The 27,845-nt window shown below is 35.5% G+C and overlaps 1 protein-coding gene across 2 annotated transcripts in view; it reads right to left on the bottom strand.

Annotated features, from left to right (window-relative positions):
• The window catches only part of LOC126761242 (rho-related BTB domain-containing protein 1), a 44,366-nt gene extending 16,797 nt beyond the window's left edge, over positions 1-27,569 (bottom strand). For both annotated transcript variants that reach the window (XM_050477239.1, XM_050477240.1), the window contains exon 1: positions 27,110-27,569. The gene's annotated coding sequence lies outside the window, so the exon portion shown is untranslated. The remainder of the gene's footprint in view (positions 1-27,109) is intronic.
• Between the last annotated feature and the right edge of the window lie 276 nt (positions 27,570-27,845).

Below are 27,845 nucleotides of genomic sequence, written 5' to 3'. Positions count from 1 at the left end.
TGAGATATCCGAATGATATTTAATACGTAGGTGTATTTTGATATTCTATTGATCATTTGTCAGATTCGACAGATTGGACAACCGATTATTCAGAGTTTTTATTTTCCCGTATCCAGCCTTCAATTAAAAGGCTAAGATCCGCTAATTTCCTCTAATACATATTTAATAGTGGACAGAAAATATCAGTTAACGTAGATTCACATCTCTTCGTTTTTGCAGATCATACACGAGATCTAGGCGCAGAGGAGCTGACCCGAAGATGTCGAAAAAGGAGCTTAAGCATGACATCGAGGCAAGCAAAAAGGAAAAATTGCAGTAACTTTGCGAAGATGTTAACAAAAATGCCTGGTGACTCAGGTATAAAATAGTTATGAAGAAACTTAGAGCTCGAAACAAGACACCTGACTTAAACGCTGTCAAAATGAATGACATCATTAACACACTCTTTCCCACACACGAAAAAAGAGTCAGTGAACCAGAGCAAGCTATAAGACTTTCGAAAATCTCCCGTATTAAACTCTCGAGGAACTGCAACGGGCCGCTGGCAAACTCAAAACTAACAAATCGCACGGCCACGACACGATTCCAGCAGAAATACTCAAAACAATCGCCGCAGAATGATCCGTAGTGCTCTTAAACATGTACAAAGCCTGCCTCGTAGCTGGAATATTCCCTGAAATTTAGAAGACACAACGACATGCCCTAATCAGCAAGGGAAAATGGGGATCTCAGCTTGCCATCGGCATACCGCCCACTGTGCATGCTCGACACACCAGGAAGCTCCATCAAAGACTACTTAAAGCTAGACTGGAAAGCGGCAATCAATGAAGCTGGCGGGTTCTTCCCCAGACAGCACGATTTTAGATGGTCAACTCTAGGCGCTATCCGAAGGGCTATTGAAAGTGTAGAAGTCGCACAACGTAGATGCCCCAAATACAAGCGAATAGTTTTGTTGGCGATTTCAGACGTTCGAAAAGACTTCAATAGGCGAGATGGGCGAACATAATCGATGCTTTTGAAAAAAATTTCAGAATCCTCGATAACCTCAATGCTGTGGTGTGGAGCTATCTTTGTACGGATAACAGAAAACTGCTGTACCAGACTAGAGAGAGATCACGACAAATAGTAGTTACGTCGGGAGAAGCATTTTAGGTCCAGACCTGTGGAACATTAGCTGTGACGGAATACTAAAACTTGAAACGCCAGACGAATCATATTTAATCAGCTACGCGGACTACAAAACAGCAGTAAACAGTAACACGAGACACAGATGAAGCCCAAAGAAAGCTGAATAAGGACAGGCTCCATGTCGCAAAACAGGCAATTTGCACGATGAGCTAGGCCCATGTTATGTATGTGCTTCTTGAGCTTACAATGGCCACTGTAGAAAGCAAGAAGTTGCCTGAGTTTATTCCTTGGGACGTTGATAACATATTTAAACCTTTTATTGTTGTAACTACCCATTAGCAACTTAACATGGCGCATGCCTTGGAGTTGTTGCCCATATCCTTCTCTATCCACTTCTACGTTCTTGCGGAGCAGCTCTTTTATGTTATGGGGACCAACGCAATGAAAAGTTCGGCTCCTACCGTGTTGGTAGACGATTCGGAGAAGGTGAGCTTCACCCGCCGACCGGCTTCCCAGATAAGGTACACTTGGTTACGATCTGATAGACTATTTAGCCGTTCTACACACACCTACACCAATAGCGATTTGATCTCGTACGCAGAGATCGCTTTAAGTGCCGCTTGACTGTCGCTGAGTATAACTATACCTTCATTGCGAAAGTTCCGTTAGAGGTTTATCTCTACGCACCGACTTATAGCAAAGACATTGGAATATGCTCGGAAAACTTTCCAAAGGTATGGAGTTTGGTGCGTGGCCCTACGACTCCTTTACCAACTCCCTCCCACGTTTTCGAGCCGTGGGTGTACCGCTTGATTGTACTACCATATCCCTAAGCAGTAGTGTTTAGTATGTAAGTAAAAGTGTTTTATTAACATACGGATCACTGAGAATACCTTTTGCCATCAAGACCATGGTATCAATATGTAGTCTAAATATGAAGCCTAAAATTAAGCTTGGCGTCCATTGTAACTCCCAAATCAAAATAGTTAAAACTTGCTCTAGTCTATAGAATTTTATCTCACGACTTTATTAAAATTACGAATTCATGTGCTCCACCGATCATGTGGTTATCTAATTTAAAATTATTTAATGGACTAAATATGTGCGAAATATACGAAATAGAAACTTGTGTATGTATGTATGTATGTATATAATTATATACTCCGTCTTGATGGGTGTAGGTATGTCTTAGGTGTAAATTATAAAATGCTGGACCCATTAAGTAATATTTTCATTAGCATTCCATGCTTGAAATATTCTTATCGCTGACAAACTTATTGCGTAGCTGAAATTTCCTTTATTTTCCAATAACACACAATGAGCAAAAGTCAATTCCGTCGTATGGAAAAAATACGCCAACAAAATGTTACTATGTTAATTTCTAAGGTAAACAAAGCTAGTGAAAGAGAAATGCATAAAAATATATGAAAAGAGCAAATAAATGTAAAATATTTCACATTTTCAATATGTTCTGTAGAATTAATTTTTATTAATTTGTAAATTATTTAAATAATTAACTGAAAGTTCTTTCAACTTTCAGGAATGGTGTAAATTAATACAAATTCTTTTCAATATTATGGGAAACATAAATTAAAAGTAAATACTACTGTGGGCAAAAAGCAGTAAGACTTTTTAATTAAAATTCCGCGCAAAATCCATTCTGGTCATTGGTCTGCTTTCCGATTACCAGAATACCATGAAACGTATTATTACTGGTGATGACTCTTATATCTATACTTACAACCCGGAAACAGACGATCAATCGGCCGAATATCTTGACAAAGGTGAGTCGAAGCTGAAAAAACTACGTCCAAGCAGGTCAAAAATCAAGGTTATGTTGTCAGTTTTCTCCGATTATCGAGGTGTGGTGGACTCCGAACTTTTTCCGACCTGCCAAACTGTCAACAAGAAATACTGTTTGAGGGTTAAGCCTCATTTGTGTGAAGCTATTCGTAAAAAGAGGCCGACAATTTTTGGTTTTTGCACCACGATAATACACCTTCGCATACTACATTGATTCTTCGTGGGTTTTCCAACTTCACCCTGTCGAAAAGATGAAGAACTTGGGTTTGACTCATCCTTGATAGAAAGCTATTATGGCAGGCTAATATAAAAGGGTGAGGAAGGCATTGTTTGCCCTATATTGCGGCAAAGGATATATGTATATATTGGGAAGCAATGAGCCGTGAATCCCACTCCTAGCAGCATCTTCTCCACATATATATCTCCGAGAGTTATATGAGTGTTGCGGAGTCGCTAGAAAAAATGCGCATTGAGCTCTTTCACAGATGGATGGAAGCTTGAGGGGAAGATTGGAGGGAGAGTCTGTCGAGAGCTCTGAATCAACTCTGGTTTTAGAATGCCATACCACTGTAGTGTTTTTCAAGAAAACGTGGCAGCCATCAAGATAGCAGCTTCACGCGAGCTCAGCAAACGGTATAAAAAAATATTGAAATAATTCTGAAAATTCTCAAAAGAAGGTACATTGTTAGTCACAAGCAAATCCTTAAGGAAGAAACTACGATCGAAGAAATCACAATATACTTCCACAGTTCTCGACCTCATATGGAGCATTATAAGTATCCTGAACTTCGATGACTATTTTTCAGCACTCGATTAATTTCTCACTTATATTAAGTATTGTGTTTAGTTAAAACTCTATGGGAATATTTTCTTATTCCTATCCAATTTCTAATTCCTAACGAATTTCTAATTCCTCAAAAAGAACGACTCCTAGGAATATCGGTTCATGCGGCTGCTCATTCTTAGCAGGATTTGCATTTCTCTGGTGGTAGGGGCTTAACTGGTCATTGTTCTATTCACATTGAGATTAAAAAAACTTTTTGGAAGAAGTCTTTTCGATATCTTCTTCTTGACCGTCCTGTCATTTGCGAGACCTTGGCTGAAATACCATCAGCCACCGAGGTGAATTGCTGGAATTGTAACAATCCCCAAGCAAATTTTTTTACAGTTCTGGACGCTTTGTCGATACATAAGAACCAACTTTAGGTTTTTTCTGTCATTTTATGGTGAAAGACTGTCCTCTCGATGTTCTAATTCTATTTGGATTGAGAAGTAAACAAAACAACTTGACTTTAGTTACCCGTGTTTGATCTTCATAGCAATTAACCTAATTTAACGCTCTCCAATATCAAACTCAAGGGCAAAGCACATATTTAATTTTCATTAATTTAATGTGGAAAATAACGGTATTTTGATTAAAAAATATAATATAGATTTGAAGATGGTTATCATTTTCCTTTAATTGCCAACCTGTATACACACATACATACATATATTCGTACATGTAAAATTTTTTTCCCCAGCAATTACCAGGCGAACAAATATGAAATCAACAATAAAGGCATTAAGTTTGTTTTTCGTACACACAGTTGCTCACAATTCATTGCGCTGCACCAGTTCAAAAGAGAAATTATCTCATACTCCTGACGGCCAAGAAAAACAAACTAGCAAATATTATTGTTGTTTTTAGTGCACTTGTGTTTTCATTAACATTTAAGTATGTATGTATGAACATTATTGCAAAAATAGTTTTTATTGCTTCTACAATGTATTAGAGCATATTTCCATTTATTGCTTGAGTTATGGATTTTTCTTGCTTGTTGTTTTTGTTTACTTTGCTATTGTTTTTGTTTACTTTTTTATTGTTATTAGTTTCTATTTTTTGTTGCAGTTTATATCTTTATCTTGTTTTCTCCCGAAGTTGTTTTTATTATTATTTGGCGTAAGGTGATCAGTTTATTTATTCTTTCGTTCTTTTGTTGTTGTTGATTCATTCATTTCATGATTTACTTGCATATTTATTTTTTATGTACATGTGTATGTATTGTAACAACATACATTTATGTGCATGAGTATAATTATTCACGTGCCGCACTCATTTTGACATCACATGAAAGTGGCGAGTAGTGGGTGGTAGAGAGGTGGCGTGAGAACGAATCACACGCAACACTAGCGTGTGCTCACGGAGAGCAACGAGTGAAATTTATAGCGAATATTGCATTACGTGCGCCAAATGTTTTCTGTTTTGTTTTTGCATTTTCTTGTTTTGTTTTTTTTTGTATTTGCTTGTGTTTTTGCAATTTGGTCCGTAGAGAGCGAATAGATTGTTGCTCTTTCGTTTTGCTTTTATTGTGTAAATTGTTCTATTTAGTTATTTATCTGGAATTACTATTTGTTTAGGCTTGTTTTTGCAATGTTTTTTTTTTGCTATTATTATTATTACTTTGTTTTTGTTATTCAACACGCTGGTTGTGTTTGTTTGAGTGTGCATGCATATTCGTTGAGATGTTGTGAATAAATATTTCTCTGATTTAATTGCATTAAATTGGGTTACTCAATTCGACGGTCAAGGTCATTTGCTTGGATAAAGCGCGTGCTGCGTTGAATTTACCCGCAATATGATGGCAGAAACTTTAGAGTACTGCCATTTGTGAAGAAACGCATTTAAACTCGCAATCATGCAGAACTTGTCGTGACAGTTTTTCTCATGCACATGCATGCACGCACGAATTTTTGCGAATAAAGTTTCACATTGCAGTTTAAACTGCATTAATTATAAGTACGTAATATAATTTGCTTTTCGCTTGATTTTCGAAAGAAAAAGTCATAAGCGTGTGCACAAAAATTCAAAATGATATTGTTTTTACGAAATTCATGTATGTATATGTACTTGTATATCTACACAAATAATTTATGTACATATGTACTTATGTACGGTATATAAGTAGGTCACAGTGTCCTCATATTTTAACAACAATTACTATCTATACGCCATAAATTATGAAAAACAATAAATATCTCCTCGCATTTCCCAGCATATGAAAAGCTGCGCGTGTGACCCCATTTCCTATTTTATAAATACTTGCCATCGTAAAAATATTGTTCGCTGTGACATGTTTTTGCCTCTTTACAACCAAAAGTAAATAAATTTCATCTGTATTCAATATATTTTCTTTCGCACCACAAATAGGTGTAACGTTTTCATTTCGCAATGTCAACCTCATTTAAAATGGACAACAATGGCACCGCAATATTCATAAAGTGAATTATTTATGCAGTTAGTGGAGGCTTTTGCTGGTTGATTGGGTGAAAATGTCGTAAGTAATGGCTGTCATTTCTCCTGTATTACTTAACTGTGCTGTGGTAGTGACTATTTGTTTGTATATATGTACATAAGTGCAATTTCTAGTAGAAACATTTACCACAAATACAATAAATACTTGATTTGTAAGTATATAATATATTGTACATGTAAATTTAATGTTGTAAGTATATGTATACGTACTCATACATATTTTTGTACTCCATTCCAGCACACTTTCCTAAGGCTAGATTTATCGATGAGTCAGATAGAGCATAAAGCCGTTTACACGACAGTCGCGTCTAAGTAACCAGAACAGACCCGAATTTTTATCCGGCCAAGGACTATCAACTTGACACCATTTCTCGAAATTAATTCAGGAATGTTTTCTGTCGCTACAACAATAACAATAACAGCATCTGATAAAAGGTGGATCGGAGATTGCAAACTAATTCGTAATCGGCTCCGAAAAATATACATGCTGTTCTCACGGTGCTGTTTTCAAAGTATTTGAGGAAAGTTAGTCCGAAATGGCTAGAGCGATTTTAAATATTTATAGTAGTTCCTTAGATATACATATCGTCACCTAAAATGCAAAATAACGTAACAACATTTTCAAAAATTTACAGTAGCGTGAATGAAACACGAAATAAAATGGAACAAGAGTGGAAAAAAATGTAATATTGGTTAAAAGTGGTTTATATGTATTTGAGCGCAGAACCTGAAAATGTTAGACAAATGTAATATTATGAATGTAATTTTAAGTAGTGAATCGTAATCAATAAGATACTCAATTTCGAATTTTTTGATTATAAGTTATTTTGCATTTTAAGTGACGATATGTATTTTTCAGGTAATAATCGAAGAAATAAGATTTTTAACAATAATTCCGATTTTAAGCCACAATGAAGCCACAATTTTTTGCTGAGAAGTCGGCATTTTGTCAAAAATCAAATTTCGACTTGTCATTTGATCATTATATGAGTACCAGAGTTGAGATAGCATTCGAAAATAACGATTTTAACATCATATTTTCCTGAGCCTCCAATTTGCTTACTATATAGAGCTCAGTGATGTGCAATCGCCTGCAAAACCGTGTTTATCTGTTGTCCGTAACTTTACATATACAACTTACTATTATTTACTTAATATATTATCATGACAAATAAACAACAACGTAATTAAAAATTTGTTTACGATAAACACTGATTATTTATTCAACGTGCTTTAACCATGTTTATTGTTATTCAGTATAAAACAACAAATAGCATATTAAATTGTGTATGTGAAAATTTTAAGCGTGTTAAGTGACTACAACAAAAAGTTACTGCGTTGTAAGTGCATACAGTAAACACTCGATAAATGCAAGCAGTTTATGTAACTACCTAGACGGAATTTTTGAACTACGAAAAAATATTATTTCAGAAATCATAGCAATTATATTTATTATTGCGTCACAAGCCCGACTTTAAGATTTTATGAAACTCTGTGAAGTGATTGTGAAACTCTTAGTTCAATTTGACATTTTATTTGATACACTGATTATAGCGACCTTCCTACTTTTCCGCATCATTTTTATACTCTTGCTACAGAGAAAAAGATGGAGTTCGCAGAACAGCGGACCACTGCCATGCTCAAGCTATTTCCTTGGCTTTGATTCTTACATGTTTGGTAGCATCCGAACTTAGCTCTTCCTTACTTGTTGTAGTACGATTTGTCTTTTGCTTCAAAAAAGGCCTCAGTTTCGACGATCATACCTCCTTATGACGAAAATTTCTTCCCAGCGTGCATTCTTTTGAGATCTGAAAACAGAAAACAATCGCCGGTGGCCAGTTCTGCAGAATTCCGTGGGTGCGGAGCAATTCATGGATTTTTGCCGTCGTTTTCACTGACAGTGTGACAGTGATGAAACATCACTATCTTTTTCTTCAAATGTGGCCGTTTTTCAGTAATCTCGTCCTTCAAATATTCCAGTAAGGCTATGATGGTCTGACTACTGTTGCATTTTTTCATGCTTTGGAGCGGATTCATCCTGTGAGGTCCACTCGGTTGACTGTCGAATGGACTTTGTAGTGCAACAATGAATCATGTTTCATCCATTGTCACATATCGACACAGAAACTCCGGTTTATTACGTTTTAACATATCCAAACACTGTTCCGAATCATTCATTCAGCGTTGTTTATGGTCCAAAGTGAGCTCGCGCCACACCCACTTTGCACAGCGCTTTCTAACACTCTAATATTTGTGAATGGTATGATGTACGCGTTCAGTTGATATCTTTAGAGTGCCTGTTATCTCGAACAACTTTACTTTACGGTCTTCCAAAATTATTTTGCGGACTTTTTTGATGTTTTTGTCGGTGATACACTCTTTTGGGTGTCCACTGGGTTAACGTCTTCGGTGCAATTTTCACCATGTATTGACTTAGCATACCAATCTTTAATGGTTGATTTTAATTGAACAGTGTCCGGAAACTCGTCGTCAAGCCAAGCTTTTGCTTCAGTTGTATTTTTTCCCTTCGAAAAGTAATATTTTGTCAATAGAAGAAATTAATTTTTATCCAATTTTCCACAATAACAAAAGTTGTTTCTCTCAAAATTGTATTATTCAGTAGCTAATGATTCGACAGCTGTCAAATTGATACACGCGCTTTTGATCATAAAAATCATATGGATTTAATTCTAGTAGCGCCATCTATAAACATCTGGGGTTCCCACGGTATAATACACTTGAGGAGGTATCGGTAATGAGTCTGTTAAAATTCGCGTCAAGCGCAGGCATCCTAAAGCATGACTACTCCTCTTGGACCTAACAATTGAACTCCATCTGCTATCATAAAGTACCAAAACTGGTCCAGACGTGGCTTATTGGCCTGCCAGATTAACATAATCTAACCTATGTGTCAGTGCTTTTCAATTGCCCTGTTATAGTTAAAATTTCGATAAACTAACAACTTCTACCAATTAGTTTCGTTTATCGTGTACGTACTGTACCAGCATTTACATATTCCAGCAGTTAAATATGAAGGCAGTGTGTGAGAAAAATGTAGTCGTACTAGTTTGCTAAATTTAGTTTTATTATTTACATTTGACTTAGCGTATTTTTTAATTAATTAATAAAAAATATAAATTATTTACACCTTTAGCTTGTTTATACCTTTTCTGTGCTGGCGCCGTTTGAATTAATTAAAAGCGTTTCGTGTGACGCAATTAAGTAGCAATGTTATGTTAGGCTAGTTTAATCTTATAGTGTATTTCTAAAGAGTCTGTGCCACTGCACATCCATTTTCCTGATGGCATTAGAAATGAAAATCAATAAAGAAAAGCTATAAAGATAAAGATCAGCGTCGCTATAGCGGTATTTACATATATTTCTATATGCATAGATAAAAACAAATAAGTGTATGAGTATTGTCAAGTTGTTATGCAATATTATTGTGCTTTGAAAATGTGGAAACCTAATTAGAATTACTCAATTCATCACCACAATTAATTTACATTATTCATAAAACCACAAAATAATAAATGTAAATTGGCTTTGATCTCGTCGGCTTGTCTGTCCACATGCTTTCTGAAATTTACATACAAATTAATATTGAATAATGCTATTACGAGTATTATTTATAAGTCGCAGTGGAGTTTTTTCTCCAGATATTGAATTAGAATTAAATTTTTTTATGTCTAAAAGTGCTCTTCTCAAGTGCGCAGATTGATTTTATAAAAGATTGACAGGATATGTTTAATTGCGATAAATTTTAAAGTCTATTAACATTAAGACAGATTGTAAATTTAACTTGAATAAAAAAAAAATTTTTAAAGACAAAGAAAGCGAAGTACCGAGAAGGTATTATATTTATTCTATGAAGATAATTCTTCTTCTTCTCTATTGACGTAGACAACGCTTACGCGGTTATAGCCAAGTTTACAACAGCAGCATTCCATTGACTGCGGTATTCGCCGTTGATAAAGCCCAAAGGATCATAAATCTTCTGCAGAACCTCTCTCTCAAAAACTCGTAACGCCGCGTCATCTGATACTGTCATCATCTATGCCTCTACACCATATAGCAGGGCGGGGATGATGAGTGATTGGTAGAATTTGGTTTTTGTTAGTCGAGAGAGAACTTTATTCCTCAATTGCCTACTCAGTTCGAAGTAACACAGGTTGGCAAGAGTTATTCTGGGTTGGATTTCGAGGCACACGTTATTGTTGGTGTTAATGCTGATTCCAAGATAGACGAAATTATCTACGACTTCGACAAATCCATATCACGCCAAAGTAGTCTGTACGAAGATCCAAACAATAAGAACTCGGAAAGTCGGTCCAAGTTTTTTGCTCTTTACAGAAATCGGTGTTTGAGGATTATTAACACTGTCGCTGCATTATTTCTAAGAAGAAGCTTTTATCAGTTTCTAATCTGAACAGAAAAAAGCCTCTGATAATCAACATAACTGCTTAGTTGGCAAATTTATAATTTATATTATATAATCCAAGGTCTGCTGGACTATTTTTTGTAAATATACATACATATTTCTTACTAAGCCTTAATTGAAAAATATTTGCTGTCATATTTCTATATGAGCCACCAATAAATACCACTTAATAAGTCTATAAAAGGAAACGAGCACAACTATAGCCGGCAGAAAAGCTCGACAGCAGTAATAAATAGAAAAAGAAAATGATAAAAATTGAGACACGGGAAATTAATTCAGCCAAAAGGCAGATAAATGAGATGATATCAGAAATATAAAGAAAAAAATAAAAATATTATATAAATGAATGTGAAATAATGCAACAAAAACTTGGAGAGTATTTACAATAGGGTGGGTTAAAAAAATATTTTTTTTCGCTTGGTACTGTGGTTCTTAAGATACATCCAAGATAGTGAAAAAATATAGAAAAAAGGCAAAAAAAAATTGAGAGTACATATGTATGTCTATTAGATTGGATAAAAAAATGAATAATAATAATAAAAACCTCTTAAACAATCGTGAATAAATGCAACAAAAAATTTGAGAGTATGTATGTACATTAGGGTGGTTAAAAAAAGTTTCGCTAGGTTCCTCTACTGTGGTTCTTAAGACAACTCTAAGAAAGTTGTTAAAAATCGTTATAAAAATATTGATAGTATCTACATTAGGGTGGAAAAAAGAAACTATGAAAAATATGTTCTTACGTTACTTCTAAGAAAGTTGTGAAAAAAATTCAACAAAAATTTGGAAAATATTTACATTAGAGTGGGTCAAAAAAAATAAATTTTTTTCGCCTGGTACTGGGAACACTAGACTGTTACGATATCTCTAAGAAAGTCGCTCCATCTTAATGGGAACCGGAAGGTACTCCACCTTACAGTTATACATATATTTTTTTTTATTATCAATTCTTTTAATACAAATCTTGCTACCAACTACTTGTTATCTCGATTAATAAGTTTTGTAGTAAAATTATTTTTTTGATAAAGTTCAGTATTTAATAGAAGTATTCATTGTCAAACTTTCATATTTCAAAAAAAAAGTCCAACAAAATCTTTGAAATGAGATATTTTTTCAAGTAGTTGGAAACGAGATTTCAATTTTTTTTAGAAAAACAAAAATAAAACTAAGGCGGATGATCTTTCTCTATACAATTAAAAGCTCATACTTGTAGAAACTACTTAAGGTTGCCTAAGAACGTATTTTTCAGAGTACCGAGTCAAAAATATATACTATTTAGGTCCACCCTAATGTATATATGTATTAGGGAGACTTTCTTAGAGTTGTCTGAAAACCTATTTCTCAAAGCTCCAAGCCAAAAATATATAATATTTTTTTGGTCTACCCTAATGTTTATGTGTGTTAGGGCGTTCGTTATTTTTTTTTCTTGCTCGTTCACGCCCCCTGAAGTTTCAGTTTCTGTCGTAAAAAAGGTTTTAATGAAAACAAACTCATTATTCTTTATTTAAATCGTGCCTAAATCATGTTACTTTTCCCACATATTTAAAAAGCACTTTTTTATTTGTAATTAAAAAAGTTAACCTACAAATACGATATACTAATAAAAAAATTTCAGCTCAACAAAAATTATTTCAATAATTTTTTTCATAAAAACATTCCTTTAAAAGTGATACGCAGTTAAATATATGCGCCAAATGTACTCTACACATATAGTACACCATGTCGTATGAGCAACATATAATGTACCATAAATCACTTGCATGAATGCTCAGTACATTAGATAGATAACTTTAAGCGCGTATAACTTTTAAAGCAGTGCAAATTTATGCAAAAATTTATTAAGATCGTTTTTATAGAGCGGAAAATTTTGTTTTAGAATATCATATTTTCAAAACTATTTGTTTATTTGTTTTGGAGATAGAAAGTTTATTGCAAAAGATCAAAGAATCTCTATACTTGTTTACGTTAGAACTCTGTTTTAAAAGTAAGAACTGAAACTTGATTTGCAAAGAAAAATATTAACTTGGGAAATAACGGACATCACAATATGTATATATGGTATGCAGTATGTGAAATTTGATATATCATGACTTATATAAATGAAAAGTGAGAAAAAAACATTATTTGAACGTTGTTTTGCGGCAACTATTTTGCCTGGATAAAAAGAAAAAACAGAAATCTACTTAGTCATATGAATATAGAAACATATATAAGTAAATGTGGATTGATGGCACCACAAGCGGCAGCAATAAATAGCATATGATATATTATTGCCTGTACATATGCTTGTATGCTCGTGTTTAGCACAAACTGCCAGCAGTCAGTGAGGAATAAGCTGAAACAGCATGCTGTTACTACCAACTAAATATGGACTCGTTGAAGAGCAATTGAATAACAGCATCATGAAAAGACCGTTGAGACAAAGGCGAACTCAGTGGCCACAGAGATGCCGGCAAGAGAGTGGAGTAGAGGAGAGGACACTACAAAAACTATAAAAACACTAGGTAGAGGTAGAGAGAGGTGAAATCGGCAAACGGAAGGTGGTACGGCTGAAGCAGGAGAGAAAGGAAAGTAGCGCTACCAGTGCAATTTGGTAACTGCGTCAAAAACACGAATTGAAAATAGCGCATAAAAGAGAATATAAAAATAAAATCAATAAGATGCAAAAAAAAGTTATGCCAACAAAATAAATGTATGAATGAATATGCTGGCAAAACCTGCAAAAATAAAAATGTACCGTTATATACATAAAAATACAATCGTACATACATGCAGCGCAACACAACTGACAGGCAGTTAGTTGACAGCTAACAGCGGTATGAGCGCAGCAAGTGGATGACACACCGTTTGGGTCGACAGGGCGTATGAGTAACGAATGTGCCAGGAACAAAGGCAAACGAACGAACAAACTAACGAACAGTTGAAGCCGAGAGCAAGGAACGAACGAACGAATTAAGCAGCTTACGAATAAGTGTACAAGTGAACGAACGAGGATGTTACAATGAAACGAGCCAGCTTATTTGGAAAATGCCAACTCATTCATTCATAGAAATGAAAATGCGGCAGCGTACGGAACTGCGACGCCAACGTCGACTGCATTAACAGCGTCGTGTCGTTTAAGTGCACGTGTACGTGGAATTGAGCGAGACGCTTTTCGTTTTACTTTAATGCTCAGCGGCAAAGTGGGGATGCCAGGACATTCCAGTGAGTTTTGTAAGTGTGTGGTGGCTCTTTTGCTCGTTCGTAAAAGCGTTGCGGCGCATTACACATTACAACGACTATGTGTTGAGCAAAGCGTCCGTGTGACGTAGGTTGCACGAGTTAAATGAGTTTATGAGGAAGTAGGAGGAGCAACGCTAACTGCACTGCATGGTAATACCCGTCACAGGCGCTTTTCTTCTAACATAAAAATGTATAGAAAGATTATTAACTTGATTTTTATCGGCAGGTTTGTATGGCAGCTATATGCTATAATTGTGCGATCTGAACAATATGCTCGAAGATTGTAGCATTGTCTTGGATAATAACTTTTACCGAATTTTGTGAAGATTTCGTGTCAAATAAAAAAGTTTTTTGTATAAGTACTAGATTTTGATCGATCAATTTGTATGACAGCTATATGCTATAACGTTCCAATCAAAAAAATATGTTCACAGATTAATGCTTTATCTTCTACAATAATATCTGTCAAATTTTGTGCAGATTTTTCTGCCAAATAAAAAAGTTTTCCCTACAACAACTTGATTTTCACAGCACAGTTTGTATGCCAGCTACATTTTATAGTGCTGCGATTTGAACAAAATGTTCGGCGCATTGTGGCATTTTCTTTTATAGTAATCTACAACGAGTTTCGTTAAGATACTTAGCCAAATAAAAAAGTTTTTCATACCAGAACCTGATTTTCATAGGCCAGTTTGTACGGCAGATATATGATATAGTGTTCCGATCTGAATATTAAATTTGGAGATTGCAGCATTGCCTTTCACAGTAATCCATACCGAGTTTTATAAAGAGACCTTGCCAAATAAAAAAGTTTTTCATACAAGAACTTGCTTTGGATCAGCCAGTTTGTATGGCAACTGCATGCTATAGTGATCCGATATCGACAGTTTCGACAAATAAGCAGTTCCTTGGAAGAAAAAGGACATGTGCAAAATTTCATTTCAATAACTCTAGATATGAGGGACTTCTATATTGGTGAAGACACCGCTTACGCGGTTATAACCGAAAAAAGGGGGACTAGAATATATGGTGACAGACCCTGTTCAGGGTATATTTTTTTACATTTTTGAAATATAAAATAAACAACGACGCTGCAACAAACCAATTGAAGTCAAAGCAACCATTTGCAATGTCACCACTGACTTCCGCGCAACTGCAACTCATCTTCCTTGAGGCGAAAACACATTTCACGCCAACGCTTGGTGCAATCGTACCAGCAGTTTGCAAGTAAAATCGTTGACCCTTCATTGTGCGAAAGCAAGCAGCAAGAAAATGCAAGAAGCAAATTGCAAATACATAAATTTTTACACAAATAAAACTGACACGAAAAAATCAACGGCAGCAACAAGCGTGTGCAATAAAGCAGACGTATAGATATAAAAAAAAACACACACACACATAAAGTGCAAAAGCATAAAACGTTTCCACTGTAATCTTATGCCTTAACGCTTCGCTTCACTGTATGTATGTATGTATGTACATATGTGGCTTTCATATGCCCGCTTAAAGCACAGCGACCTTGCTGAAGTTCAAGTACCCTACAACCCTCAGCGAAGTCACTACTGTTGCTGTTACTGTTGCCATTGTTGGTTAAGTGCAAGACAAGCCCCCCTCTTGGTTGAGTGCTAAGGTTTTGGGCGTTGCTATTTGCATAAAAGCGCAAGTTAAGCGCTCGACAAGGGCGGACAACAACAAAACCGCCATATAATTATACACATATTAGCTGACGTGCGCGGGCATATACATACATAGGTATGTATGTACATATGTATGTGATATATATAAATTTATGTAGATATAAAAATGCTTTTAGGCTCGTCCATTACACAGCGCTTAATAATTGCATTACTGACATGACATTAGCGCAGAGTTGCTTGGTAATGAGCAACTAGCTTTGTGGCACATTAGTTGGCATTTCAGTTAAACGCTTTAAGAGGCGCATATTTATTAGGTGGTAAATTGTGAGTGTATAAAAAAGCACAAAATTTGGAATGGATTTCCGACTAAACGAACTTCTACTACAACAAAGCAGCTAGAAGGTCAACAAAGTTGTATGACGCCGTCAAAGTTGTTTTCGAATATGGAAAAGAGGCGGTCAAAGGACATTCAATTGCATTGCTGCAAATAGCTGGAAAGGTAGTAGCTGAGCTAAAACTAATGAAGTGTTGTCAAATAGAAGTAACGGTAGTGGCTAAGCTAAAGTTAATGAAAAGTGTTGACAAAATTATTCAAATATAATGTAAGGAATTGTTTTGGTGTCATAAATTATAATTAAGGTAAGTCTAAAGGAAGTATTTCTGCAGTAGAAGGGCAGCAAAAAGCAAAACTTAGAAATTTTGGCGATTCGAAGCTTAAAACAAGAAAAAAGTGACCTTCACTAATAAAAAATATGGAAATCTCATCAAATTAAAAACTTTTGCATACAAGTACTTGTTTCTGGAAGCTTAGTTGGTATGGCAGCTATATGCTATAATGGTCAGATCTCAAAAAATTTGATCGGACATCGTGGAAATACTTTGGATAATAATCCATGCCAAGTTTTGTAACGATATTTTGCAAAATAAAGAAGTTTTTCATACAAGAACTGGATTTTGATCGGTCAGTTTATATGGCAGCTATATGCTATAGTGGTCCGATCTGAATAATATATTCGAACATTTTTTCGCTGCTTTAGATAATGATCCCGGGCAAATTTCGTGCAGATATCTCATCAAATTAAAAACTTTTCCATACAAGGACTTGTTTCTGAAAACTTAGTTGGTATGGCAGCTATATGCTATAATGGTCAGATCTCAAAAAATTTGATCGGACATCGTGGAAATACTTTGGATAATAACCCATGCTAAGTTTTGTAACGATATTTTGTAAAATAAAGAAGTTTTTCATACAAGAACTGGATTTTGATCGGTCAGTTTATATGGCAGCTATATGCTATAGTGGTCCGATCTGAATAATATATTCGAACATTTTTTCGCTGCTTTAGATAATGATCCCGGGCAAATTTCGTGCAGATATCTCATCAAATTAAAAACTTTTCCATACAAGGACTTGTTTCTGAAAACTTAGTTTGTATGGCAGCTATATGCTATAGTGGTCCGATCTGAAAAATTTGTTCGGAAATTGTTGAAGTACTTTAGATAATAATCCAGGGCAAATTTCGTGTAGATTTCTGATTAAATAAAAAAACTTTTGTATGGCAGCTATATGCTATAGTGGTCCGATCTGAAAAATTTTTTCGGAAACTGTTGAAGTACTTTAGATAATAATCCATACATAACGATATATTGTAAAATAAAGAAGTTTTTCATACAAGAACTGGATTTTGAACGGTCACTTTGTATGACAGCTATATCCTATAATGATTATATTTGAACAATATATACAGAAATTGTAGCATAGACTTGGGGACTAATCCATGTCGCATGTAATCAATATATCTTCTCAAATAACATAGTTTTCCCTACAAGAACTCGATTTGGTTAGTACCGTTTGTATGGTAGCTATAGGCTATAGTGTTTCGATATCAGCGATTTCGACAAATATGCGGCTTCTTGGGAAGAAAAAGATGTGTGCAAAATTTCTGATCGATATCTCAAAAGCTGAAGGACAAAAGTGCTCGTTTGTTACAGTCAGAGATATAAACATGGCTATACCGACTAAGCTCATCACGCAGATTATTTATATATGTATACATATTATAAGGTCTCTGAAGTTCCTTGCGGGGTGTTACAAAATTCGGGGCAAGCTTAATATACCCATTTGAGGATATACAAAAATTCTTCAAAGCACCTAGCAGAAGTTCTTAAGGGACCTGAAACATGTAGCTGTCCTAGCGATCCTCCTAAACTTTGCTATATATTTGTATTTGAATATAAATATATTTACGAGGGCTGCTATATATATTCTGGCCTAGGGCAACACTAAGTGTTGCCAGGTGCAATCTGACATTTCTATTGGAAAGTTTGACATTTTTTAGCTTAACATCACTCAGAACGTTTTGTCATTTAGTCGTGAATTGTTTTATTACACATTAACAGGGAATTAAAAAATTCATCTCGGCCAAAAAATGGAATTAACTCGTGAACATTTTCGTGCGATCATTTTTCACAACTTTCGACGTGGATTATCACGACAAGAGTGCATCGATGAACTAAAATCTTTGTATGGCTATGAAGCACCATCCTATAGCACTGTGAAAAACTGGTACAACGAATTCAATCGTGGCCGACGCTCGCTCAAAGACGAATTCCGTGAAGGTCGTCCAAAAACAGCCGTTGTGCCAGAAAACATCGATGCCGTACGTGAACTGATAATGCAAGACCGTCATGTAGTAACATACCTTCAGATAGAGGCATGCCTATGCATTTCTCCCACCAGCATACATTCGATATTGCATGAACACCTGGCCGTAAAAAAGGTTTGTTCTCGTTGGATCCCGCACAATTTGACAATCGCTCAACAAAAGGCTCGTTAAGGAAACAAAAACATTGGAGTAAAGAAATGCTGAAAAAATACGATCGCGGTGTTTCAAAAGACGTTTATAAGAACAGGTCATGGATCTATGCGTATGAGCCCGAAACAAAACAGCAATCGACAAAAAAAAAAAAAAAAATAAAAAAAAAAAAAAAAAAAAAAAAAAAACATTTTCGTTGGTAAATATGCCTATTTACATTATTAGGCCAGAAATATATATAGCAACCTACGTAATTATATTTATATACTATGTATATTTAGACTGGCGATTGTTTGCCTTTGCCATTAAACTTTTCATCTCTTCATAATTTTCACTTAATAATTTCCCCACCAATAGATCATAATATAAGTAAATAAATCTACTCGCCGGCATACGCCACTCGCTATATCATTTTACACGTGTAATAACTTATTTGTTATTGTTTTTTTTTTGTGTCATGGTATAATTGATTTCAATTCATATGTGCTTAATGCGCGGCAAAAACAAAAAAAAAACGCACACAATAAAATAACAAACCAATAAAACGTAAAATAACAATAAAAAGAAAATAAACGAAATTGTAATAAGAAGCGAATGTTCGCTGTCAACGTCGGCGCTGAACTCAAATGATTGAGTACAAGCCTTTTGTAAACACATTAAGCGGAGTAGTAAGCATGGAAATATGTACATATATACGTATGTATGTAGAATACGAGCAGCAAGATGAAGAACATTAAGCGCACACACCTACACATACATATGTATGTAAGTATATATATTTATTTTGGCATAAGATTGGCAATTGTTGGCTCAGCTGATACCAACTACGCTTTTTTTTTATGAAATATTCTATGTAAATTATGAGACATGTGCAAAAATATCACAATTACCATAATATATATGTATGTATACATATTCAGTGGCTATTTTTAGTTACACGCAACTTAAATGTGCAGCACAGCGCTTTATGTGTGCATAAATTACGACACAAAGCACGACGGAAGTGCGTAATTTAAACTGCTCGCCGTTTACAAACACAATAAATACCACTTAAGTGGACCATTGCGGGTTTACGAGAACAAATATACAAACACTATGCGCACACATATTAATAGGTGAATATATGCAGACATATATATGTATATGTACCTATGTATGCATGTATGTATAATACGTAAAAGCAAAAGTATTGACAATGCAAATTATGTTTGGTGCAGATCTTTATTTTTCGGTTATTTCGCATATTTTTATACCCTGAACAAGGTTTGTTAAGTACCACGCAGCTTGTAACATCCAGAAGGGTTCGTTGGATCCCTAGCTGTCTTCGATTCGCCATTACTCCGTAGAGAGTTGATTCGGCGCTGGCAACACGGACTGACGTTTGGAACGACTTAGCCCATTTTACGTCGAGATCTTAAATTGAAAGCGTAAAGTACAGCTTGTGCAAGAACCGAACCTGCTCGACCTTCCCAAGCGACATCGCTTCACTCTATGGACTCTTCAAAAGCTTCAAAATCCGACATTTTCGAACCAAATTTTGTTCAGCGATGAGATCCTTTCTGGCTCAATGGGCATATAAACAAACAAAATTGCAACATTTGGGACAAATAGCAACCTGATGAGATTCAAGTGCTCCTATTTTATCCAGTGGAATCATCGGTCCATATTCCTGCAAAAATGATGCTGGTGAGAACGTAACCATCAATGGCGAACGTTATCTCGCCATAATAATCCATTATTTGACGTCTGAAATTGAAGCTTGTGATCTCGGCGACATTTGGTTTCAAACAAGACGGCGCCATTTCCCACACATCGCGTCAATCAACACAACAGATGAACCATTTGACACGTATGGGAGGACGAAGAGGGCGGAGCTTCGATCTTTTCCCATTCTATTTTAAGCAGGGTCAGCTAAGGTTCCTTTTTTTTACCAGTTCATCAGTTTTGCCAATCCACTGACAGGCGACCTGTCTCCCATATAAGTTTTATACAAAGTGATGGCGAAGTCAAGCAATTCTTAACTCATGGTTGCCTGCCCTGAATGAATGATAAGTGAACTCCATTGCAGTATTCCCGCCTACCATCATAGTGCTTAGGCTACACTCGGCAGTAGAAGTTTGACTTAAAATCAACAAGCTCGTCGCGGGTCTTAAGTTTTACGAACTCCTCTATTTCACGGATAGAAAGACACACAATGAAATGATCCACAACTTTTTTTACATAACCTCAAAATTATGCCAAAATATTAAGGACAAAACGACTTAAATTCGAAAAAACATGAATTCTCACGTCAAAATAACGCATTTTTAAAGTCAGTAGGCCTTATGTTTGTAGACTGCAAGAATATACTGTCCAGAGTTGGGCATAAGGCAACCTTTTAAGTTGCCGGACCACTGTAGTATATTTCAAACTGAGGTCTTTACTATGGCGAAAGCCGCGGAGCTGACCTCTAATGCACCTGCAGGCAATTACAGAATCAACATCTACGTAGACAGCCAAGCAGCAAACAAGGCGGTAACTTCGAATCGCATATCGGTCAGAAGTGTCTTGGGAAGCAGAGCAGCAGTGGAAAGTGTTGCCAGAAATAAGCAACTTCACATTCGACTGGGTGCCAGGACACAAAGGCATCGAAGGCAATGAAATAGTGGACGAGATTGCCAAGAATGGTGTACGGCTAACAACCGAACACGTGATCAACATTGTGAAACCCAAGCATTGTCTATACGATGATCTCGACAGAAGCATGGTCAAATCAAAACACGATGGAACGAGCGACCTGGGTGTAAAAGTGCAGAAGTCATGTGCAAAACGGTAAATCGGAAGAACACTACCCACTGACACTCGATAGAAGAGACTGTAGGAACATGATGGGAATACTAACTGTCTGGTGTCGACACACGCCCGCAGGATGGGGTTCACAGATCGAGAAAAATGCAGGAAATGTTTGGGGCAAGACATGACGGAAATAATGGAGCATCTCTTGTGCACTAGTCCCGTATTGGCAAGACCACGCTGTAATCATCTGGTGCCTCCACGGTATGATACACTGGAGGAGTTATCGATAGTAAGGCCGCAGAGTCTGTTAAAATTCGCGTCAAGCGCGGGCATCCTAAAGGATGACTTCTACTCTTGAAGCTAGCAACTGAACTCCGTTTGGTGCCGTAAAGGATCAAAACTGGTCTATGCGTGGTTTGTGGGCCTACCAGATTAATCTAACCTAATCTACATATATTTGTAGAGAACTTTCCAACTCTAATGAATCGTTGTGGTCCCAGTTTATCAAGTCTTAAAGAATCCATGTCATAAATTATATTATTATAGCCAATTACCTGTCTATTTTCTAATCTTAATCTAGTAAGCATAAACATACATACAGCTATGCATATCCATCATCCAACACATTATTCATATTATGTTATTGCCTAGTTTATAATTAAACAAAAGCATCTAGTATGAAGTTAAAAATAGCACAAACTGCTATATTAATAAAACGTAATCACTTTGACCATTAGTCATATATTACAACAACTTATCTAACACAACAAACAGAAATATAAAAGTGCACAAGTATGCCATTACTGGCAAAAAACTATCCACTCCTCAAATAATTAACACAAACACTCACCAGTGTGTATAGTATGTGTGTGTATGAGTGTTTTATAGTGCAAGTAAATAAATTACATATTTTAATCTCGTGCGAAAACACGACATTTTCCCCAGTCTCTATTTGATATTCACAGCAATGGAAAATTTTGCAAACTGATTGCATTATTTGTCAACAGCTCGGCTCCATTGCATCGCGAGAGAAACTGCAAGAGCATTAACAAATGTATGTATGTAAATAGATATGTGCATAAATCACAGATACGAGTGATAAGCGGAGCGAGTGGAATCCAAAAGAAAAAAACGAGAGCAAATAAAATGCATAAAATCGCGAGTGAGTGAACTGGAAGTGTGAGCAATTAATTGCTGCTTCATTAAATGATGCGACTAACTGCAATATGTACGAGTATATACTCGTTGGGTATGGACGTCTGTAAGAATCATTTTCTTAGCATCCAACAGTCAGTTAAGTTCTGGTTAACTTAACCAAGACTACTACTTTCCGTAAAGAACCATTTTTTTGGCGCCTGAACTGACTTTTTGTAGGCGCGGGAACGAAGAAAGTGCCGAGCCGCTCATGCTAGATAAAAGTCTTTTGATTTTAATATTATCTGTTATCAATTGCTCAAATCTTAGTTAGTGCTGATCTACCTTTGGCGAGCCAGAAGTCATAGCCGAAACTGACGTTAGCTGCTTCAACAGATTTGTGATTGGCTTTTATGATCAATTTTATAGGAGTTCTAGGTACCAGTATGGACCGCCTACAAGGTTCGTTCCAAAGTAAACAGGACTTTTTGAATGTAGCGCCCCCTGGTGGTGTCATCTATCTATATGTCGACTAGTGCGTTAGAGTCTGCTATCTTTATCGATTGTGAGAATTTCATGACATTTCATCGATTGTAAGTAAAGTTATTGCGTTTTAAGTGTCAGTATGTTTGTGTTATCGGTGCCAAAATGAGCTTCGAACAAAGAGCCAATATTAAATTTTGTTTTGAAATTGGTAAAACTTTTATCGAAACGTTTTAATTGATGAAACAAGTTTATGGCGATGATGGCCTATCCCGTAGCAGAGTGCACAAGTGGTTTCAACGTTTTCAAAGTGATCGTGAGGACTTAAATGACGATCAACATGTGGTCCAATTAAAATCCGTGATCACCGGATTCCATCGAAACTGTGCGTGAATTCACCAAAAATCAGCCGAAATCATCATTGAAATTCATGGAAATGGAATTGAACATCTCCAAAACATCAATTTATCGCATTTGACCGAACATTTGGGCTTACGAAAGGTGTGTGCACGGTTTGTTCCGCACAAATTGACTGACGACCAAAAATTGCTCAGAATCCAACATTCGAAGGACACCTTGTTACATAATTTGCCCAAAAATCACATTTTGACCATTAACCACTCCCCGTATTCACCTGATATGGCACCGTACGACATCTTTTTTTTCGGAAAAATGCATTTGCCCATGTAAGGAAAGGGTTATGCAGACGTAGAGGCCATTCAAAAGGCTTGCACCGGCATACTGGCAGCCATACAAACCAACGAGCTAAAACACTCGTTCGATATGCTTTTGGACCGTGCAAAAACCTGTTTTGAAGCAGAAGCAGACTATTTTTAATAAAATAAATTGACTTTGCCGAAAAAACCATTTGTTCTGTTTGTTTTTTTTTAAGTCCTGTTTACTTTGGAACGCACTTTATGCTTATAACGGTCGGTTTTAATTTCAATTCATAATGATGATGCGAGTTTAAATCTAAAAATAGGCTTTTCTGCTTAATTTGTGAAGCAATTAGCTATTTATGTACACATTTTTAAATGACAATTGATGGCAATAAACCTTTTTTCAAAACCTTTTTTTGACAGATCACGCGTGTGGCGCGTAAAGCAGTCATGTTATTTTTGTTTAATATTGTTTGGCATTGTTTGGAAAAAACAACGTTTTGGTGTGGTTTCTGGGTCGGTGGAATCATCGGTCCATATTTCTTCAAAAATAATGACGGTGAGAACGTAATCGTAATGGCGACCGCTATTGCGCCATGATAATCGACTATTTGATGCCTGACTTTGAACCTCGTGATATCGGCGACATTTGGTTTCAACAAGACAGCGCCACTTCCAACACATCGCATCAATCAATGGATTTATTTAGAAAACACTTCAGTGAGCAGATAATTTCATGTTTTGGGCCGGTCGATTGGCCATCAAGGTCATGTGATATCACACCGTTAGACTTCTTCCTATGAGGATATATAAAGTCTAAAGTCTATGCGGACAATCCTGCTTCGATTCAGGCCTTGCAGCAAAACGCGTGTCATTTGACAGTTACTAGTCGAAATGCGCGAACGAGTCATCGAAAATTGGATTAAACGGGCGAACGAATTGAGACGTAGCCGCGGCCAACAGTTGAAAGAGATAATCTTCAAAAAATAAATGGGAAAGTATGTTCTTTCGAACGATAATAAACAGTCTCCATTAAATTTGAAGTTTCTCTGTTTTTCTTTAAAAAAAAAGTAGGGAACCATTGTTTATGTACGTGTACATACTTATTATGTATGTATGTATGTATGTATGTATATAGCTGCAAAAACCGCATTTGAACCGTAATAACATTAATAGTAGTCATGAAAATAGTTCAAGAATAACAACGGCGGACTACGTGCAGAAACGCACATGGCTGGGGTTTAGCGTCCAGGCAGAGCGACACACTGCAACCACAACAAAGGAACCACAAAAATGTTTTATGATTGCAGTAGTTTAATTTCACATAACTTTTCAGCTGATTCATACATAAATATGTACTTATTCTTCCAAGCGACAGTTTCAACAATTGTATTATATATTTTTTCTTTTTACTTTTTATATATTTATTTTTTATTTTTAATTTTTTTACATTTTTATCTATTTTTTTATATATTATTATTTTTATTATTTTGTGATTTTTGAAAGAGCACACAATGCAATCAACAATTTTCAATACATATGCAACTTCATACTTATTTATGTACAGTGCATCACAAAAATTAATCAGAGGCAAATTGCAAAAATAAAAGTAAAAGTAGTTCTACTAATAAAAAATAATAGAAAAATACAAAAAAGTGGGAAATACAAATAATAAGGAAAGATCTGGGTGGCCAAAAATATTTGATGCAACGGATCAGCGTATTATATTATATAATTAAATGATATATTATATAATAATATTATATAATATATCATTATATTATTATACACGCAAGATACTGGCTACCCGAAGAAAAGTGCACCTAAAGTGATTTAAGAAACTGAAAATGAGACTGGTAAAATCTGCAGTCCCCAAACTAGTCGTCGAGTGCTGTATGATGCTGGCTACCATGGTCGTAATGTTCGTAAAAAGCCTTCATAAGCAACGCTTACACGCGAGTTTGAGTTTGTTTGTGAAAAGGCACGAAAATAAAGTTAAAAATTTCTGGAATTCAGTTATTTTCCCGGATGAAAGTATATGTATATATTTTTAGCTCGGATGAGCATGAAAAAGTTTGGAGAAAATTTAGTACTGAGCAATTAAAAACATCAGACCAATCTCCTGATTTGCATCCAATCGAGCATTTGTGGTATTTCTTAGAAAGAAAAAACCGAAGAATCAAATCACAAACAAAGAATCTTTGAAAACTGCGTTAACCGAAGAATGGAGAAAGATTCCAAACTTCGTGTGTCGATGCCAAGCAAATTAAGTACAATTAAAAAGTCCAAAGGCTATGCAACAAAGAAGTAACGATCCATCAAAGCTTAAAAATAAAACCGTTTGAACTTTGTTCCGCAATTTATGCTTAGTGCATACATATTATAGTGGTGAAATTTTAAGTTATCGAAACATTTTTTCACTAATTTGAAAAATGATTACTTTAAGTTGCTGGTTTTTTGTTATTGCTTTTTATAAAAATATTAAATAATTGAAAAAATTAAAAAATATTATTATTATTAGTTTTAATGATTTTATCCGCATGACAAGACTTAAAACATACACTGCATACTCATTTTAATAAAATGTACTGTATGGGCCCTACATATTAGATACCTTCGTTTTTGTTGCTACTAATGAGCCATCGCTATTTCCCTCTATGTGCCATAATCGCTGCATATTATAAATGACACTAGAGGCGAGAAACAAAAAGCAATTTAATAAAAAAAATAGCGCAAGAAAGGTGCTTATGAGTGCGCGATAGTGGAGGCGTTGCGGGGTTAGGTGACCACGTAACAACTGAATGAATTTATATCAACAAAAAAGGACACTTCACTGCATACTTGTAAATTTACTATGAGATAGACAATAGTTTTTAAGTATTAATTAATTAAATTAAGTTGCAACGTATGAGATTTCATAAAATTTTAACTTTAGTGTTAAGCGCTTTGATTGTGTCAATGTGTGTATGTATGGCAATTGCAATCCAACGTGTCACACGGCAGGTATTTATTAAAGCATCTAACTTATACATGCATATAATACATCGCAATGTATGCTTTATTGTATAGGTATGTATGTTTGTGTGTGCTAACTGCTGCTGGAACTGCCTGGTTGCCCTGGCTTGCATGCCACTTGGCATATTGATTTTCTACACACGCCACCATACCGCCGCTCCACTAAACCCTTTAACTGCCTTTGCCACACGCCATAGCGCATATGTGCATGCATGTACTTGTATTGCAGCACGTCACTGCACTGCATTCACTTTTTCCAATTATAATTTTTTACAGCCGGCTTGGCAGCGTTTCTTTGGGGCTCGCCTGCATGTCAGCATTTACTATTCTGTTGGCTACTGCGATTTTTCCATTTTTCTTATTAATTTAAATATTACTTAAATTCCAAAAGCATACATTCAAAATACATAAGTTGCTCAGCTGTTGGAAAATAGGTGCTCAACCCTTTTAGGAGGTTTGCATTTACATATGTACATATATAAGTATGGATGATAGTTAGAAGTAGGGAGCTCGCCAGAAAATTGATTTTTCTTGTGCCATTTCGTTTTCATGAAAAATAAAAACAACTGCTGCACTAGCAGTAACTGCACAAAACTGTGCCACAAAATTCCAGTAACTGATTTTTCACTAGCTGCTTATTGTAATATAATAGTTTTAATATTTACATGTAGTTATTGAAATGCAGTTTTCACTACTCTTACCTCTCGTTATACTTTAATTTATATTTATAGTTACATTCATACATATGTATGTATGTATATTCGCAAACTTGGTGCTTATTGAAATTTGTATGCACTTTTTCACTTTATTTATCTCTATCTTTTTATTGCACTTTGGTTCTTTTTCTAGTTGCGCACAGATTTTATTTGCATCTATTCTACTACGCTCCATTAACTTTTTTATTGTTCACATTGCAGCTAATTCTGCATTTGCTTTTATTTCATGCACTATCTCACAGATTACATCGTTTATGCACTTTTACCGTTAAATTCTTATGTTATTGAAAATAAAATTTTAGATATTTATGCTATATTCACAACAGATATTTTCTTCTACTTTATGTAAATTATTTAAGTGGCTCTGCATTGGTGCTCTTTATCCGCTACTTGTCAAGTAACCGCTTGTGTTCATTATTTAATGCGCTCTCGCGGAACTTTTGTTTTTGACTGCTGTCAACTTGCTGCTGTTAACGGTGTTGTATTTGCGCGTATCGGAAGCGGAACGTTGAAGTTCATTGCTATACTAGAATATTTAAAACACAGGGTAATCCCACGAACAATTTTGAGTTATGGGTATATTTTGCCAAGTGCATACACCGGCAAAAACTATGAATTTTGAACATGTATACTACACATTGTATTTTTAAAAGTTAAATTTATTGTTTTAAGGTTGAAGTAGGGATTTAATTTTTATTCGAAATTAATTTTTTGTCTTAAA

The sequence above is a fragment of the Bactrocera neohumeralis genome, chromosome 6 (assembly GCF_024586455.1).
Source record: "Bactrocera neohumeralis isolate Rockhampton chromosome 6, APGP_CSIRO_Bneo_wtdbg2-racon-allhic-juicebox.fasta_v2, whole genome shotgun sequence".
Classification (NCBI taxonomy): domain Eukaryota; kingdom Metazoa; phylum Arthropoda; class Insecta; order Diptera; family Tephritidae; genus Bactrocera; species Bactrocera neohumeralis.
This window is presented reverse-complemented; position numbering and strand designations above follow the sequence as displayed.